General features: G+C 41.5%; 1 long non-coding RNA gene across 2 annotated transcripts in view; it reads left to right on the top strand.

Moving 5' to 3' along the window:
- LOC141918564 (uncharacterized) overlaps positions 1-13,860 on the top strand; it is an 846,297-nt gene that overhangs the window by 272,928 nt on the left and 559,509 nt on the right. For both annotated transcript variants that reach the window (XR_012621719.1, XR_012621720.1), the window contains exon 3: positions 8,348-8,420. This is a non-coding gene — a long non-coding RNA (uncharacterized LOC141918564). The remainder of the gene's footprint in view (positions 1-8,347; positions 8,421-13,860) is intronic.

The raw sequence follows: 13,860 nt of genomic DNA, 5'->3' as shown, positions 1-13,860 counted from the left end.
GTTAGACATAGCCCCATTCACTACAGTCCTTTGAGCCCTACCCTCAGCCAGTTCCTCACCCAGTGCACCATGAACCCACTCATCCCACAGTTGGACAACTTGTCCAGAAGGATGCTGTGAGCAACAGTATCAAAAGCCTTACTAAAATCCAGAAAAACTACATTCACTGCCTTCCTGTCATCCACTAGGCTGGTGACCTTATCATAGAAGGTTATCAAACTAGTTAAACAGGACATTCCTTTTGTGAACCCACACTAACTGTGCCTGATAATTGCATTGTCCTTGAGATGTCTTTCAATAGTACCAAGTATGATTTTCTCCATAATTTTTCCAGTAACTGAGGTTAGACTACCAGGTCTGTAGTTTCCAGGGTCTTCCCTCATGCCCTTCTTATAAACTGGAATAACATTAGATAGTTTCTAGTCAGCGGGAACCTCCCTAGACTCCCAAGACTTTTGGTACATGATGGAGAAGTATAATTAATAATTATTAATAATTGATTAATTATCTGGTTTCTCTTTTTAAACCATCTTGTACTTGCTTCTGCATGGAAAGCATGTAATGGGAGTTGGAAGTGAGGTGGCATAAAGGTTTGTCAGTTCAGAATTGCTTCCTTCTCTATTTGTTTCCAGAAATGGAAAAGAGAAGGAATTTAAAGTGGCTAGGCTGTCAGGATCAAAATGCAGCCTGTTAAACAGTGCTTAAAAAACACTATATGTATAAACATGATTTACCATGCATAGCAATGTAGCAGATTTCTTACAAAAGACCTCAAATTGTAACTTCTTTGTTAGCCTTTGTGCTCAGTACCCAAAGTCTGATGCACATTCCAGAGACCCAGTTATGGGAAATGTTGACTAGGAAATGTTGACTGACCAGTAACTGGAAAAATGACTTGTTGGCAGTTGCCTATTTCTACCTTCCCACTTTCACCTCCTTAGATTGTAAACACTAGAAAAGAAGCCTTTTTATTCTTTTGTAAAGCTCACTCTGGAAAAAAGATTGTACATGGTCAGAAGTTTTCCAGTCCATATTCCTTTACAGTGTTCTAGTACTTCTAAAATGGCAACATGTATAATTTCCTTGTAATCTAGTTTACTTTCAGTTTTGTAGTAGATCTGGGTGAGATTTTCCACTGAAAAATCCAGATTTAGTTTGACCAATTTATTGAGTAATATATATATATATATTTTATATATATACCTCACAATTTATTTTGCTGTTCGGAAAGTAGAGAAATCTGATTTTAAAATCCTGAAGCTTGCAAAAATATATTTTGTTTCATTAAGTTGTGATTAGCTGGGATACAATTGAGAGTTCTTAGTCTATAGTGATACTTTGGGTCTTCATTCATGTGCTTCATTAAGTTGTTAGTCTGAAAGGCCAGGTCAAAGCCTAATCAGATCATTGGACGATTCCTGTTGATTTCAATGGGGTTTGCATCAAGGCTATGTTGTACCTTCTATTAATATTCAGAAAACTTGGTGATGAGTTTTTTATGTCTCTGCATCTTTGGGTACTTAGAGGTCATAGATGCCTAAATCCATGATCATTCTTAAATTTAAATCCAGGAGAAAAAGACCATTTTAAAGCCATGCCATTTACTTTGCTGGCATTTTCTTGAATTATTTCCTATTTTAGGAGATAGCCTTTTTTCAGTATCTCTTAGCTGTACTTTCCCTCATAGAAAAAGAATCTGAGGAACCAATAAGCTTTGCTCTAAATTCATCATTTCCTTTAATGTCACTGAGTCTTAACATAGTTATGATTTTTAGGGGAAAAAAGTTCTCTATATGCATATTTTCAACAACTTTCTTTGTGTTGCATGTGCAGTGCATTTCAAAAAATATTTTTCTCTGAAACTGCTATGGTATTGTGACAAAAATAGTTTCCCCTAAGATTTAGGGGAAAAGAGTTTTAAGGGTGAAACATTCTTGATTGTGATTTGCCATCTATTGCTATTTACCTCCCTTTTATTTTATCCTGAATCATTGGGAATATTGTGGCTTCTGAATGTCACTAATGAGATATAGAAAAAGGTGGAAGGTGGTTATCAATCACAGTCTGCCTAAGCAGGTGTAAGAAGACCAAACTCTGCCATGAATAAAATAGCACAGAATCACAGAATGGTTGAGGTTGGATCGGGACCAGTCTCCCTGCTCAAGCAGAGCTACTGAGAACAGGTTGTCCACGACCATGTCCAGGTGGCTTTTTAACATTTCCAAGGACAGAGATTCCACAGCCGTTTCTGAGCAAACTGCTCCAGTGTTCAGTCACCCTCACAGTAAAAAGCTGTTTCTTGCTCTTCGGCCAGACCCTTTTGTGTCTCCTTGTTCCCATTGCCTCTTGTCCTTTCAATGGACACCAAAGAAAAGAGCCTGATGCCATCTGCTTTGCACCCTCCCTTCAGGTATTTATATACATTGATGAATTTCCCCTTGAGCCTTGTCTTCTTCAGGCTGAACATTCCCAGCTCTCTCAGCCTTTCCTTATTGGAGAGATGCTCCAGTCGCTTCAATAACTTCATGGCATTTCATTCTTTCTTTCCAGTGTGTCCATATCTCTTTTGTACTGGGCAGCCCAAAAATGGACACAGTACTCCAGGTGGGGCCTCACCAGTTCTGAATAAAAGGGAAGAATCACTTCCCTTGACCTGCTGGCAATACTCCTTCTACTGCAGCCCAGGAAGGTGTTGGTCTTCTTTGTGGCAAATGTGCATTGCTGACTCATGTGCAACTTGGTGTCCACAACAACCCACAGGGCCATTTGTGCAAAGCTGCTTTCCACTTCTGCTTGTTAATCTTCATGACGTTGCCACTCCTCCCATTTCTCCAGCCTGTTCAGGTCCCTTTGGATGACAGCACAAACCTCTAGTGTATCAGCCACTCCTCCCAGTTCTGTGTCAACTGCAAAATTGCTGAGGCTACACTCTGCCCCATCCCCATCATTACTGGAGGCATTGAAAGTAGTATTACTTAATATTGTACCCTGGAGCACACAGCTAGTTACTGGCCTTCAAGTAGACTTTTTATTGCCGATGCCCTGAACTCAGCCATTTAGCCCATTTTCAATCAACCTCATTTTCTGTTCATCCAGCCCACACTTTGTCATCATCTCTATGAGGGAATTACTGGGGACTGTGTCAAAAGCCATATGGAAGGCTAAGTAGGCAGTATCCATTGCTCTCACCTTATCTACCAAGACTGTCATGTCACCATAGAAGGTTATCAGGTTGGTCAAACATGACTCCCCCTTGGTGAATTCATGCTGACTACTCCTGTGTTTTTCTTGTCGGTCATCTGCCTGGAAATGGTTTCCAGGATTAGCTGCTTCATCATCTTCCCAGGTAAGGTCTGATGGTCCTGTAGCACTAAACTGTTCCCCTGGTCTCTGGGATTCCTGAAGGGTGGTCTTACTTAAGACCAAGGCAAAAAAGGCATTCAGTATCTCAGCCTTTTTCATGTCCTGCTTCACCAGCACCCCTGCCACATTCAGCATTGGGTCCACATTTTCCCTAGTCTTTCCTTACCTGTTGATATACTTACAGAGGCCTTTCTTGTTGCCTTTGACATCCCTCACCAGATTCTATTCCTGGGTTTTGATTTTCCTACCTGCACCTCTGCATGCTTAGACAGTGTCTCTATATTCCTCCCAGGTTACCTGTCCCTGTTTCCACCTTTTGTATATTCTCTTTTTATGTTCAAGTTTTGCAAAGAGTGCCTTGTTTATCCATGAAGGCCCCCTGTCATTTTTGTCTGACTTCCTGCTTGTTGGGATGGACTGCTCTTGTGCTTGCAGGATATGATCCTTGAATATGAAAAGCATTGCAGACAACAATCATATTCAATAGCATCATAGAATCATAGAATCATAGAATCATTCAGGTTGGAAAAGACCCTTGGGATCATCGAGTCCAACCATCAGCCCTACTCTACAAAGTTCTCCCCTACACCATATCCCCTAACATCTCATCCAAACGACCCTTAAACACATCCAGGGACGGTGACTCCACCACCTCCCTGGGCAGCCTATTCCACTGTCTGACCACTCTTTCTGTGAAAACTTTTTTCCTAATGTCCAGTCTAAACCTCCCCTGTTGAAGTTTAAAACCATTCCCTCTTGTTCTGTCAATAATTACCTGTGAGAAGAGACCAGCACCAACCTCTCTACAATGTCCTTTCAGGTAGTTGTAGAGAGTAATGAGGTCTCCCCTCAGCCTTCTCTTCCTCAAACTGAACAGTCCCAGCTCCTTTAATCGCTCCTCATAGGATCTGTTCTGCAGACCCTTCACCAGCTCCGTTGCCCTCCTCTGCACTCGCTCCAGCACCTCGATATCTCTCTTATATTGAGGTGCCCAAAACTGGACACAATACTCCAGGTGTGGCCTCACCAGTGCAGAGTACAGGGGGACTATCACCTCCTTACTTCTGCTGGTCACACTATTTCTAATACAAGCCAGGATGCCGTTGGTTTTCTTGGCCACCTGGGCACACTGCCGGCTCATGTTCAGCTGCTTGTCAATTAGAACCCCCAGATCTTTTTCCTCCAGCCACACCTCCCCAAGCCTGTAGCGATGCATGGGGTTGTTGTGGCCCAAGTGCAGGACCTGGCACTTGGCCTTGTTGAAGTTCATCCCATTGATGCTGGCCCACCGATCCAATCTATCCAAGTCTCTCTGTAGAGCCTCCCTGTCTTCATGCAGATCGACACTCCCGCTTAACTTGGTGTCATCTGCGAACTTACTGATGATACACTGTGTCCTTATCAAGATCATCAGTAAAGATGTTGAACAGAAATGGTCCCCACACTGAGCCCTGAGGAACACCACTTGTGACTGGCCGCCAGCTGGATTTAGCTCCTTTGACCATCATTCTCTGGGACCGTCCATCCAGCCAGTGCTTGACCCAGCAGACCGTTCGTTCATCCAGGCCATGGGCAGCCAGTTTTTCTATGAGAATTCTCTGGGGAACTGTGTCGAATGTTTTTCGAAAATCCAGGTAGACAATATCCACAGCTTTTCCCTCATCCAATAGTTGGGTCATCTTGTCATAGAAGGAGATCAGGTTTGTCAGGCAGGACCTGCCTTTCATAAACCCGTGCTGACTAGGCCTGATCCCCTGGTTGTCCATTATATGACTTTTAATGGCACTCAAGATGACCTGCTCCATGACTTTCCCTGGTACAGAGGTCAGACAGACATGTCTGTAGTTTCCTGGATCCTTCTTTCTGCCTTTCTTGTAGATGGGTGTCACATTTGCCACCCTCCATTCCAATGGGACCTCCCCAGTTAGCCATGACTTCAGGTAAATCATGGAAAGCGGCTTGGCGAGCACATCTGCCAAATCTTTTTCAGCACCCTTGGGTGTAACCCATCTGGTCCCACAGACTTGTGTGCATCCAAGAGGTGTAGCAGGTCTCTGACCACTTCCTCTTTAATTGTGATGACCTCATTCCGCTTCCTCTCCCCATCTCCTAGCTCATGAGGCTGGGTGTCCAGGGAACAGCCAGTTCCGCTGCTAAAGACTGAGGCAAAGTAGGCGTTGAGCACCTCAGCCTTTTCCTCATCCTTTGTTACCATGCTTCCCTCTGCATCCAATAAAGGAGGGAGATTTTCCCTAATCCTCCTTTTGTTGTTAATGAATTTATAGAAACATTTTTTATTATCTTTAACAGCTGTAGCCAGGTGGAGCTCTAGCTGCGCTTTGGCTCTCCTAATGTTCTCCCTGCATAACTTCACTACATCTTTATAGTCTTCATGAGAGACCTGCCCCCTCTTCCAAAGGTCCTGTGCCATTAAGACTTCTCTCTTGAAGGATGTCCAGCCTTCTTGGACTCCCATATCCTTCAAGGCAGTCTCCCAAGTGGTTTTGTCAATCAGTCTTTTGAACAGGTCAAAGTTTGCCCCGTGGAAGTCTAAGATGGCAGTTTTACTAATCCCTCCCTCTGTTTCTCCAAGGATTGAAAACTCAATCATCTCATGCACCCTGGATGGCCTCCAACTTTTACTTCCCCCACAAGCTCTTCCCTGTTCACAAGAAGCAGGTCCAGGAGGGCACCTTCCCTGGTCAGCTCACTCACCAGCTGTATGAGGAAGTTATCCTCCACACATTCCAGGAACCTCCTGGATTGTTCCCTCTCTGCTGTGCTGTGATCCCAGGAGATACCCGGGAGGTTAAAGTCCCCCACAAGAACAACAGCAAGTGACTGTGACATTTTTTCCAACTGTTTATAGAAAGCTTCATGCACCTCACTGCTTTGGTTGGGAGGTCTATAGCAGACTCCCACAGCAAGATCTGCTTTATTGGCCCTTAACCTAATCCAAACACTCTCAAACCTGTTATCACTATACTTGATTTCTGAACTCTCATAACATTCTCTAACACACAGGGCCACTACACCGTTGTGAATGACAGAAAGTACTTCTACTGAGAGTACAGAACTCTTGGCAGTGACAGTTATGCTTGTACTTTTGGGTAACAGAAAATGTTTCTTTTATATTCTTTTCTTAGTGGAAGGTTAACTTTTCAATAGCAGTTAACTTCTTTGTGGACATCTTGCACATATGAAAAGTGTGATGCGTGTCCACTGTATATAAGAGGGGAGCAAAAGATTAAAAAGCTGACATTCTTTGTGCATCTACATTATTACCTCATTCTTACTGTCACAATATACATGTCAGTTATATTTTTGGGAGGGGTTTTTTTAGAACAAAGAGAGGAGTCTGTCAGGATAAAGTCTACAAGACCTACAGAATAACAGCATAAAGACCAAAATCTGCTTCCTCTGTTTTTTTGTTCATGATTGTAATTTAGGTGGAACATGTATTCCAGAGACAAAAGAAGGGAAAAGGAAGTACCAAAAGTGAAGATGTCATCAAGGCCCATAGAAGATAGCACAAGAAGGATGAGAAGAAAAGTAGAGTATCTCTGGTCAGGCTAAGCCAGCTGCTATTCACTACAAGCATGAAAAATGAAACAATTAGATATTTATGGAAGACAGTGGGAAGGTGGGAGCGTGAAAAGTATTAAGGTACATAAAATTCAAGAAGGGAAGGATGGATAAGACAGGTAGGCAAGCTAAAGGTAGAAAACAAGGAGGGAGAAAGGACAAAACCATAATGTTATAGAGAAGTCCTATGATGATGACACAGGTGAAGCAATAAACAAATTAATTTAGCATGAAAATACCAACCTCAGCCCCACCAAAAAGCAGAAATTTCCTGCTTGATACAATAATGAGAAAACAATTGGAGTTTGGAGTTTTTTTCATTTGCTTTTTTCCCCTGCTAACAATCTTTTATTATGGAAGAAAAGGTAGATAATAATTTGTCTAGACTATTCAAATGTGATGAAATAACTTAAGAATATTTGGGAGCCAAGATAGGCTGCTTGCCTGTAGGGTCAGCAGGCCAATGCATTCCACAAAAGCAGAAAGGGAATAACGTGTGAATAAGATGAAGAAGAAACAAAAGAAAAAGGCAGTTTAGAAAGGAATATCTTTGCATGATAGAAATGCTGTTGTCACAAAAGCATTTATCTTTTACTCTCAAGCTATAAATAATATGAAATCAGACCAGTGTGGAAGTAGGGGACAATTAGCAAAGTATGAATATACTCACAATTGAAATGAAAGGTGCTTTTTAATTGTATCTCCCTACAGTGACATTCAAATATAGGCTCTAAAGGTGATTCCTGCATTCAGTGTGTACTTGACACCCATCAGTTTTGACTGAGTAGTTTATAGAACCTCTATAAGTCTGACTTCTGGTGAGAAAGAGTTGAGTAAGTTAGAATGGACATCTATATGGTAGAGATTGACATTGGTTTGTGATATGTGAACAGATAGCTTTACTATTGGCAAGGCTATAGTTCTGTGTTCACAAATTGTGAAGGTAATTTACTGATTAACATACTGCCTGTGCAAGTACTGCAGGCTTTGGTAATACCTCTGGTGTACTTAATGAGCTAATAGCATAAGTTTCAGTTAAGAAACTACATCTTTGCGCCAAAAATAATACATTGAAAAAGAGTTGGTCTAGTACAATGACATAGCAAGGAAGTGTTTATAATTAAGACAATGTGGTTGCAAACACAATTGCAATTTCATGAACACTTCAATCAGAAAATATCAAGTTCAAATAATTTAATATATGACCATTTATGATCTAGACTGTTTCACGTCAGAATTACTCTAGAAATTCCACTTCATTTTGCTGTCTTTCAATGATAGGAGTTTGCAGAAGTTAATTATTGCCAGTATACTAACTTCTTCTGATGCTTGAACCCTTCAGAATTTATTGTTGTTACTGTAGAAATGCAAATAAAAGATGTTTTATTTTCTCTTTCAGGGAAATCTTGAAGAGTCTTACACTTTTAATCCTCCAGTCATTGATTGCACTGTAAGGACATTGTGGTGAGGTGGTAAGTTGGTATAGATCTATTACTTTGATGAGCTAAATTGTCATTTCAGATTTAACTGTTAAAACAATATCCTTCAGTGTTGTGTCTGTGTGACAAAACTTGAGAAATGTCTTCCTGGATCTCTTGGCAAATTTCCAAAATTTTAAGTCTATGATTGATTTCATCTGTAGGAAGTCTGAATCACAGAGGCATCAGATTTGTTCTGTATTTACAGGTTAACTTTATATCATATGAACAGAACAATTGATTCATACATGTTCAGTGCCTATTTTCCAGAAATCCTAGGTTCCTATACATCTAATAAACCAGGTGATTATTGTAGTTAGTTCAGTAGAGAATTAATAACTCAGCAATGTTTGATATTGTCAGCTTTTCAAATTTCAGAGGTCTATTTGTCAGTCTTTTTCCAGAATTGACTCTTCCCCCTCCCACTGAAGTATGAAAAATCTGTAGAGGCTTTTCTTTTCCTGGCTACAGGGAGGGCTGATAGATTTCAGAGGTCACTGTGTCCTGTCAATGTTCCCTGGATAAGCAACTTTTATGAAGCTCTAATAAATTACATCATGACTTCTGTTGATCTTAGCAGTACTCTGGTAACTCTTATATAACAGTCCCTGACTAGGAATTTGTATCTGAAATAAGTTTATTTTTAATTTTTACTTTTAGACCCTGAGCAGAGACAACAGGAGTGATGGTCACATATTTCTAGGTGTTAGAACAGTTCTGAATAATGAAGGGTCCAGTGATTGTAAGTTACAGTTCAGAGAATCGTGACTGGTGTCTCTCCATATTTCTGACCTCCAACTGCTTGACCAATCAGTGTTAATAAACCATGCTCATTCTTTTTTTTTTTTTTTTTTTCCTTATAAACTGAAAGCTTATGTTACTGCTGGAGCTTGAGTGCTAAGAAATACAAATCTTCATCTTTCAATGAGAAATTATATGGTTTTTGTTAAGCTAGATATCATTTTGTGGTATTTTTCCATATTTCTATCTATCCATTAATAAAGCTAGAAGAATAGTTTTACAATTCCATTATACATCCTTGTTATATGAAAAACTCCATTATACATCCTTGTTATATGTTATACATAACATATATGTATGTTATATACATCCTTGTTATATGTTTAATGTTCCAGAATTTAATGAGTACAAGAAAACCTTTCAAAGTACTAGATACTGAGAAGAATAAAGTTTTATGCTATTTCATTTTCTATGGACATAGAAATGGACTTTATATGATGTACATCAATTGCAGAGTTAGAACCACTGACATAGCATAGATTCTTATTCTTGATTTTGTTCTATTCTTGTTGATAAATGGAAAATTTGCAAAGTAAACAGGCTAAATAATTTCTGACTTTAATATATAAAAATCAACCAGTCCAAAGTCTGTTACTTTTTAGACCAGGCAGATATTTATTCTGATCAGTCTTCTGAGTGACTGTTTTTTTGTGATATCATTGGAGTATAGTGTCACCTACTACATCTTGGTCTGAAAGCAGAAGTCATTTCACACAAGCGGTGCCTATGTATTTGAGTGAATGTTAACAACAAAATTCCATTTTGATACAGTTTCCTTTTGAAGAATTTTTTTCTTACCTTTTCAAATCAGTAACAGCTTAAAGTGTGATCTAAATCATGTAATTTGGTCTTCCTTTTATTTAATTTAGTTAGCTAAAATATAAATTGTTTTTACTGGAAGTAATAAAATTATCCCCTTGACCTGGTTATTCTTACTGTAAAAGTACAAGTAGTTTCCATGCAGTAGTGTATTCTACCCAAATCAATAAACGTATTCTCAGAAATTCTTAAAGTGAAATATAATAAATAAAAATCTAATATATTTATGCCTTCTCTTCCAGTAGTGTCTTTTTTTAATTAAATATTAAGTTAATATTAATACTGATATTTCACAGTTAAAGAAGCCTTCATTGACTGCAGTTAGGTTGCTGCCAATTTTTTAGGATGCAAATCTTGCATAAAGGTATATTCTTATAATTTCCTAGGCTAAAACCCTGTCACCTTATCACATGTAAGAAATTGCCCCGAAGGAATCAATAGCAATGAAAAGCCAATGGGAAATAAAAAATGGAAAAAAATAAAAAAGGTAGAACTTATACCAAAGTTTGAGTTGTTTAAGATTTATATCAGTTTTATAATTCTGGATCTATGTCAGATATACCATGTTATACAATTCTCAACTTCCATACATTTTCTATTTCAGATGTTATGGAAAAAATAAATGCAAATTGTGCAAACTTTATCTCCTACAGAAATTCATTTAGCAAAATTTCATAATAATGAAAAAGGCCTATTTTCAAAGTTGAATGGAGGTTGCTTCTCTTACATATCAATTTCTTTTAATAAGAAATTCAGTTCTTTGCTTTTCTCTGCTTGCTGAGAAGTTTCAGTCCTGAAAATGTCAACATGCAATTCTTTTTAAGGGTGAAATTTTGGTAATGCTGAAATATAAAACATATCCCTCAGGCTTCACTGTGTCTCAGATTCCATGTGTAAACTTGGATGAACAGGATATGTCTGCACAAATTTCAATGATAACTAAGATACATACAAGAAGAGACAATAGGTCTTCGTTATTTAGAATTGATTTGTTGTGGTTTATGAAAAAGATGGAAAATATAGATATAGGCAACTAGTATGCAATATTTTAATTTTGTGATCATAAAGGTGGTGATTGTTAAAGCTTTCTTGATGAAACTGTCCCAGAGGGGGAAAAGGATCTTGGGGCAGGAGTTAGCTGGGCTCATTGACAGAGCTTTAAACTAGATTTGAAGGGGGAAGGGGGCAAAACATCAGCCCATCTGAAGTGCATGTATACCAACGCACACAGCATGGGTAACAAAGAGGAGGAGCTTGAAGCCATGATGCAACAGGAAAATTATGATGTAGTGGCTATTACAGAAACATGGTGGGATGTCTCCCATGACTGGAGTGTGCCACTGATGTCTACAAGCTCTTTAGGAGGGACAGACAAGGAAGGAGAGGTGGTGGGGTGGTTCTGCATGTTAAGGACTGTTATGATTGCTTTGAGCACAAGTATAGTGAGGACAGGGTGGAGTCTCTTTGCGTTAGAATCAGCGGGAAGGCCAACAGGGCAGATACCGTAGTGGGAGTCTTATAGGCCACCCACCCAAGACACAGAGGTGGATGAAATATTCTATAAGCACTTAGGAGAAATCTCATGATTGCTTGCCCTTGTTCTTGTGGGAGACTTTAACTTCCCAGACATCTGCTGGAAATACGACACAGCAGAGCGGGACCAGTCCCGGAGATTATTGGAATGTGTGGCAGATAACTTCCTGACGCAGCTGGTGAGAGAACCGACCAGAGAAGGTGCCCTGCTGGATGTCCTCTTTATGAACAGAGAAGGACTGGTGGATGATGTGGCGGTCGGAGGCCGACTAGGGCACAGCGATCATGAAATAATAGAGTTCTCTATTCTTAGAGAGGCCAGGAGAGGAGGCAGCAGAACTGATATCCTGGACTTCCAAAGGGATGACTTTGACTTGTTTGGGCACCTGCTTAACAGGATACCTTGGGAGACGATCCTGAAGGGTATAGGGGTCCAGGAAGGCTGGGCACTCTTTAAGAAGGAAGTGTTAGTGGCACAGGAGAAGGCTGTCCCCAGGTGCTGTAAGAGAAGCCAGCAGCAGAGAAGGCCAACCTGGCTAAACAGGGAGCTTTGGGTGCAACTCAGGGGGAAAAGGAGATTATACGGCTTTTGGAAGAAGGGGCTAGCCACTCACAATGATTACAAAGAGGCTGTGAGGATGTGCAGGGCGGAAATCAGGAGGTCTAAAGCCCTGCTGGAAATTACTCTGGCTTCAGCAATCAAGAACAAGAAATGTTTCTATAAGTATGTCAACAGCAAAAGAAAGACCAGGGAGAGCCTCCATCCCCTGCTAGAAATGAAAACATGGTAACAAGTGATGAGGAGAAGTCTGAGGTGCTTAATGCCTTCTTTGCCTCAGTCTTTAATAACAAGACTAGTTGTATTGAGGGAATCCAGCCTCCTCAGCCAGAAGACAGAGACTGCGAGAACAACCCCCCCCACAATCCAGGAGGAGATAGTCAGTGACCTACTGCATCACATAGACATACACCAGTCTATGGGACCGGATGGGATACACCTGAGGGTGCTGAAGGAGCTGGCTGGGGTGCTCGCCAAGCCGCTTTCCATCATTTACCAGCACTCCTGGCTGACCGGGGAGGTCCTGACAGATTGGAAATTGGCCAATGTGACGCCCATCTATAAGAAGGGTCGGAGCGATGATCCGGGAAATTACAGGCCTGTCAGCTTGACTCGGTGCCTGGGAAGCTGATGGAGCAGCTCATCCTGAGTGCCCTCACACAACACGTGCGGGACAACCAGATGATCAGGCCCAGCCAGCATGGGTTTATGAAAGGCAGGTCCTGCTTGACAAACCTGATCTCCTTCTACAACAGGGTGACCTGCTTACTGGATGAGGGAAAGGCTGTGGATGTAGTTTACCTTGACTTCAGTAAGGCCTTTGACACCGTTTCCCACAGCATTCTCCTGGCAAAACTGGCTGCTCACAGCTTGGATGGGCACACACTTTGCTGGGTAAAAAACTGTATGCATGACCGGGCCCAAAGAGTTGTGGTGAACAGAGTTCAATCCGTTTGGCGGCCGGTCATTAGTGTTGTCCCCAGGGCTCAGTTTTGGGGCCACTCCTGTTTAACATCTTTATTGATGATCTAGACGAGGGGATCGAGTGCAGCCTCAGTAAGTTTGCAGATGACACCAAGTTGGGTGGGAGTGTTGATCTGCTCGAGGGTAGGGAGGCTCTGCAGAGAGACCTGGACAGGCTGGAGCGATGGGCCAAGGCCAACTGGAGGAGTTTCACTAAGGCCAAATGCCGGGTGCTGCACTTGGGCCACAACAACCCCCAGCAGCGCTACAGGCTTGGGGAGGAGTGGCTGGAGAGCTGCCAGTCAGAGAGGGACCTGGGGGTGTTGATTGACAGCCGGCTGAACATGAGCCAGCAGTGTGCCCAGGTGGCCAAGAAGGCCAATGGCATCCTGGCTTGTATCAGAAATAGCGTGGCCAGCAGGGACAGGGAAGTGATTTTACCCCTGTACTCGGCACTGGTGAGACCGCACCTCGATGACTGTGTTCAGTTTTGGGCCCCTCACTACAAAAAGGACATTGAATTACTCGAGCATTTCCAGAGGAGGGCAACGAAGCTGGTGAAGGGTCTGGAGCACAGGTCATACGAGGAGCAGCTGAGGGAACTGGGGTTGTTTAGTCTGGAGAAGAGGAGGCTGAGGGGAGACCTCGTCACCCTCTACAGCTACCTGAAAGGAGGTTGCAGAGAGCTGGGGATGAGTCTCTTTAATGAAGTAACAAGTGGTAGGACAAGAGGGAATGGCCTCAATTTGCACCAGGGAA

This window comes from Strix aluco, chromosome Z (genome assembly GCF_031877795.1).
Source record: "Strix aluco isolate bStrAlu1 chromosome Z, bStrAlu1.hap1, whole genome shotgun sequence".
Lineage (NCBI taxonomy): Eukaryota > Metazoa > Chordata > Aves > Strigiformes > Strigidae > Strix > Strix aluco.
This window is presented reverse-complemented; position numbering and strand designations above follow the sequence as displayed.